We start from the raw sequence: 6000 nt of genomic DNA, 5'->3' as shown, positions 1-6000 counted from the left end.
AAGTACAATTTTATAAATTTATCTCCAACATGTGAATTTAAAAAATACTTGCAGTAAACTCATGTGATACATTAAAATATTTTTAGTGAAACCCTTGAGATTGTGAGAGTGGATGGCAGCAAACTACTCTAACCTTTGTTGGAAAAAATCCAATTGGCAGCAAACTACTCTAACCTTTGTTGGAAAAAATCCAATTGTATTTGCACATATGTGTGAAATTGAGAAATGATGTGGATGCAACAACTCAATGTTGAACATAGGTACAACAAAAAGAGATAATGCCATGTCCTTGTTTTAAGGTCTCTACACTTGCTACCCAATGAGAGCTCTATTCAATCTTTAGCATCTACACACATAGCTTACTACTTTGCTAGTTTTGCTCACAAAGTTCATTGAGATGAAACTCCCCCCTTCCTCTGTCTCTATGTGTGTGTGTGTGTTGTGTATTTAAAAATATGCCGAGATAAAGTGTACTGAACGATGCTCAAAACTCCTCCTTTTATTACAAGAGTACTAAGGGGATGATGATGCTTCTCTCTCTCTCTCTCTCTCTCTCTCTCTCTCTCTCTCTTCTCACAAAATAAATATTCTCTCCATTTCTATAAGAAGAAAAGCATTATTCCCTAATTAGGCATGTGGAAGACAAAAAAAAGATGGAGGAAATATAAGGAATTCTATTTAAAGCCTTGTCATTAACTCTTAACTTCTAATTCGGAGCCTTTCTGTGACATCGAGACATATTTTGGATCTAAGGAGAATGATAATTATGCAAGGAACTAAACAAGAACTAAAATTATTACAATTAACCCTCCACTTTAGTTACCTCAAGCTCATACATTTGAAAGCTTATCTATCCTAGTCACCACCTACACAAGTGGCCTACCCATTTGGTTCATGAGCTCCCCTACAACACCTCATCCACAACATAATTTGGGATTTACACTTTCAACTACTCCATTTACAATTAACACGAAATCTAACCTTGGAATAATACAACTTAAAATGCAACTTGGCATTACACCCATGGTCCTAAAAATCAATATAGGGGCAGTATAACTCAAAATGCAATGCAACTTGCCATTTCAACCATGCTCCTAAAAATAAGTAGGTTGATGCTAGAAGATCATTCTCTAATAGTGTTGTTTTATGGTTGTGTATGAACCTTTGATACATTCTTGAGATGTAAAGACCCTTGGCACCCAGCAAGATAGAGTAGGTTGAGGTCAACATAGAACTATATACAAATTAGAGTTTGAACACTAGAAACTGATTGGTCACAAAGGAAATAACATTGCCTTGTTAAAATAGTATGTGAGTTCCTACTCATGGAATTATATTATGGCATTGTCATATGCAAGAATCTTCTTGAAAGAATCATTTGCAAGTGAGGAAAGTTCAAAGCGCCTTTGTGTCACAAAGATTGGGTTAGTTGTTTGGAAGTTGTTGGAATAGCCTTAGAGTTGTTGACTAACCAACCGCCCTAGGAATGAAAGGATGTAGATCTGTTTCAACGGAGGATGCTTAAGGATGTAGATCTGTTTCAACGGAGGATGATTAGTTATAAATCCATTGGCTTTTTGTTGGAGTCACTTTTGTGTAAATCCATTGTTGGAGTCACTGTTGTGTAAAAGGGGATCTGGGACGTTCCAATGAACTAAAAGTTGCGGCTAGTCTTGGCTCTCCTTGTTGGGGGCATGGGCGTCAACGGCTCATGATTACTACACGCAGAGTCTGGTAGAAAGCCTAATTTGAATAAAGTAGTTACGCGTGTTTGAGGAGTTTCAAGCCGAGACAAACCGCACTCGCCGACCCCCCTTCGATCACAAACACGTGCGCATGTGACAGCCACCATTGCCATTGCCTACTATGACCATAAATATTGAGCCATTGCCATGGCCGTGAACTGAGCTCACTGGGCCTGCTATTCTCTCTCACAAATTTGTGTAGATTGAAGTGATAAACTAGGGCTCATAGTCTGTCTGTCTGTCTCTCTCTCTCTCTCTCTCTCTCTCTCTCACACACACACACACACAGAGTGTCAATCGCAGCCCACAATGAAGCGCGCCGTTCTAATCGCAGCTTTTCTAGTAGTTATGTACTGCAACTTGCTCCCTGCTGCTACAAGTGCAACCAACACTTCTGTTGTGTCAGCAGCTTGCGACAAGCTTGGCATCCCGCAGGGCAGTGCCTTCTGGAGCCACCTGGGCTTTCTATTTACCCGGCTGGTGGAGAACACCCCCTACACGGAGGGCTACTCCTTCAAGACCCGCACGGGCGGTGGCGACGATCCCGCCTTCGGCGAGGCCTGCTGCAAAGCTTCCTGCTCGCCTTCGCAATGCGACGAATGCCTTCGGCAGCTCTCTAGCGACATATGGCGAATCTGCAACAGTGCTCTCGGAGCCCGCGTTGAGTACCCTGATTGCTGGATCCACTATGAATGCTACAACTTCTAAGGGACCCTTAGAGATCAGGTCGCTGCTCTATAGTATTAGAAAGTTCGCCATGATATTCTCTCTCGCACACACATTTATTATCGTCATAATCCACCACTGTTGGTGTTCTAGCTTAATGCATACGAGATATTGTTGTTCTATAGATATGTCACCTTGGGTCTTGAACCTCAAGGTCCTATACTTTATGGAATAAACACTTGGAATTGAACACACAAAATGCGATGGCATGGGAAAATGTTTATTTCCTACTTGGCTTTGTTCTTTTGGTAATTCGAAAGCTTGAAACTAGTGCATTAAGAGAATTGTTTGTTGTCCTCACAAGAAAGGAGCAACACCCTCGGAAAAGCAGAAACTCAGCATGCAAAATGATAGCCTACCAAATTACTTTAATTCGCAAACTTGGCAAGGTCATCTCTAGATGCGAATAATGTTTTGTTCTTTTCATTGAATTGCCTTATAATACTTGATTTAAACCGAAAGGATTTCTAATGATGTGTTTAAGAAGCTCCATAGCATTAAACATTCCAAAATCGTGCGTGGGGCACAAAATGCATGAAGTTTTATAGATAAATATTACGATGCTTTTGAGTAATATCGAGTCAATGAACATATCAAAAGCATACAAAGGATGAAAGCTTAATGAAAACGAGAATGACCTCATTTTTCCACGTCTATAGTCGATTAAATGACAAATATGAAAAGTTTTTATGGGAGCTTAATTCTTCTTCTAATATCATAACACGAGAGAGAGAGAGAGAGAGAGAGAGAGAGAGAGAGAACACAAAATGAGTAATGCATGTACCTTCACAAATAAAGACTTATCTGGCACTTGCACATAGTGCTTCACAACATTGAACCTTACATGTGTATGTTTTACACCTACTAAAGTTACTTCTTGAAATGCCATTGAAGAGTTTGATATTTATACTCTTAATGGCATACATATGTACAGTGGTCCTAGATATCCAAGAAAACAATATACAAAAGTTTTAAATGTGTGAGTCCATACTTTTAGTGTTTCATGCATGGCAATACCACATAAGTGTTTTTTTAATGAATACAGCAAATGAATGATATCGTCTATTAATGAAAAACATATGGCATTTTTTTGAGAATATATATTGCAAATTTTAGAGCATTTTTTTCTAAGGAAATCTTTTAGGAAATGCCAAATTAAAATATTCGGTACTTCCAAAAGGTTTTTTTTTCTAGAAGGGATATTTAAAGAGAATTTGGAAAACTCTTTACTCAAGAGGAAAGGTTTTTCCAAAATGACACAAAAATGTGGCTAACATTAACAGCCTAAGAGGTGGGATATGAATACTCATAGTCTTCTCATAAAACAAAATAAAATGCATACTTTCAGAATTCTAAATATGATCAGAGATTCAAATTGTCAAATGATCATGTTTATAAAATAAAAAAATCTATGCTAGAGAACAAGGTCCATAGCTAAGTCATGGACAAAAATTATACTATCACAATTGAATTTAAGTACTCTACATCCATGTTTACACCATCACTATCTTGAACATGATGCATCACTTGCATATCCTATGATGATTTAGATCTATAAAGCATATTTCTTTGATCTATCCATAAGATCACTGTCTTCATCACATTGAGTCTATCACATTGTATGTACTTTTGGTTACACCACCAGAAAACTATATTTTACACTATAACACATGGGGGGCATAACAGCGTTTATTTTGTCAGGATGTCGGGGATTCTATTCGTTGCTCCGCAGCAAAATTTCACTGCTCAACAACGCTTCTAGCAACAAAATTTTGTTGCTCCACAATGCTTATAGCAGCAAAATTTTGCTACTGTGGGCAGTGCCTATATCACTGAAATTTCACTGTTGTACAGTGAAACTACGCTGCTATTTTTTCACTGCATGAAATTCCAAAGAGTTGTTGGATGCTGAATTTTAGAAACACGTTACATTTAAAAAATATCCATTAGAACCCTTGGAGCCATGTTTCGAGCAAAAATAAAAGATAATTGAACATTTTTGAGAAGCGAAACAATGTCAAGATCATGAATCTATCCCATCTTGTAATAAATCCATATGTGTTGCTTCATCAATGTCTATATCTAATGGAAGCTCAATAAATCCAATGTGTTGCTTCATCAATAAATCCATATGTGTTGCTTCATCAATGTCTATATCTAATGGAAGCTCAATGAAAAGATGGGGTTCCATATCAATATCAATATCACTATCATGATCCAATGAAGCACTGTCAATGATTGATAGGTGACTCATCATCTTCATCGGATTGATGTTCCTCATGGTCTTGATCAGCTCCCTCCAAAATGTTTTCTTCATTGTCTTCTTCCAATGAGCCGATTTGAGGTAGTACTTGCACCTCATCCAGAGATTCGGCCTCCATATCTTGATCTTGAAAGATATGTTTTGATCAAGGAAAAACTTGTATAACATACCACCACTTTGGATCAATTCGATCCGCGTGAAACACAACCTAATATCACAAAGCAAAGGGGTTACACTTTTATTATACTACATCAAGATTTAATTTGGGATTGATTGGATTACTAACTTATTGACATTCAGTGAAGTAGTACAAAAGTATCTTTCTCAATGATCATTCCAAAACTTGGTGGAATCAATTTGAAAGAACCAATTCGATCGGCGTGAAACACAACCTAATATCACAAAGCAAAGGGGTTACACTTTTATTATACTATATCAAGATTTAATTTGGGATTGGTTGGGTTACTAGCATGTTGACAGTGAGTAAGGTAGTACAATAGTATCTTTCTCATCATTCTGAAACTTGGTGAAATCAGTTTGAAAGAACCGATTTGGATGTTTCTTCACGGTTGCTTGAGCACCTCTATATATCACCTTGAACCATTTGACATCAAAGATGAATAGAACAAATGCTCTAAATCCAACCTCAAGAATATCGTGAATAGTTCCACAATACTCAAGATTGTCCTCTATAACATTGGTATCATGTCTACTAGCTCGACTGTCTTGCTCATCAAAAGTTGCCATCACACTACATCAAATGTGTTTCTTTTAGAATCCACACACTCCGTGCAAAAGTGCCTTCCCTTTGACCATATTGCATTATATAGTTTGTACTAATATTGAACAAAAGCATGACATTTAGTATAGTGCATTAAACAAGGCATATACGTGAGAATTTGATAGAGATGAAGAATGTACTTACGTGGGATTCACATCCTCTTGGATACTCATGCTCTTCTCTTTTGATCATCTCTCCATTTCGCCATGCCATCGTTATTGCCATACAAAGCCATTCTATATTGATCACATTTGGTAGAGGTTTCAAGTTAGGCGGGAATGGCAAGCGTCTATTTGCTCTTCTAAAAGCTCTTCTCTCATCCATTCATCTATTGATTGCATCGTTATATCTCCCAATAGTTGGGTTTTGGAAAAATCGAGGGATTAGTCTCTTGTCTGGATATCCATGGGTGAGGCCCCGAGTGAGAGGCTCTATTCTACGCAAGAAGTGCTACTTCCGCTGCTAGCACCTTGGAATTCATTGCG

At 37.9% G+C, this 6000-nt stretch overlaps 1 pseudogene; it reads left to right on the top strand.

The window, feature by feature from the left end:
- Positions 1-2054: 2054 nt before the first annotated feature.
- LOC147633011 (antifungal protein ginkbilobin-like protein pseudogene) lies at positions 2055-2453 on the top strand (annotated as a pseudogene).
- The last annotated feature ends 3547 nt before the right edge of the window (positions 2454-6000 follow it).

The sequence above is a fragment of the Cibotium barometz genome, chromosome 12 (assembly GCF_041138505.1).
Source record: "Cibotium barometz isolate CiBa-2024 chromosome 12, ASM4113850v1, whole genome shotgun sequence".
NCBI lineage: Eukaryota > Viridiplantae > Streptophyta > Polypodiopsida > Cyatheales > Cibotiaceae > Cibotium > Cibotium barometz.
This window is presented reverse-complemented; position numbering and strand designations above follow the sequence as displayed.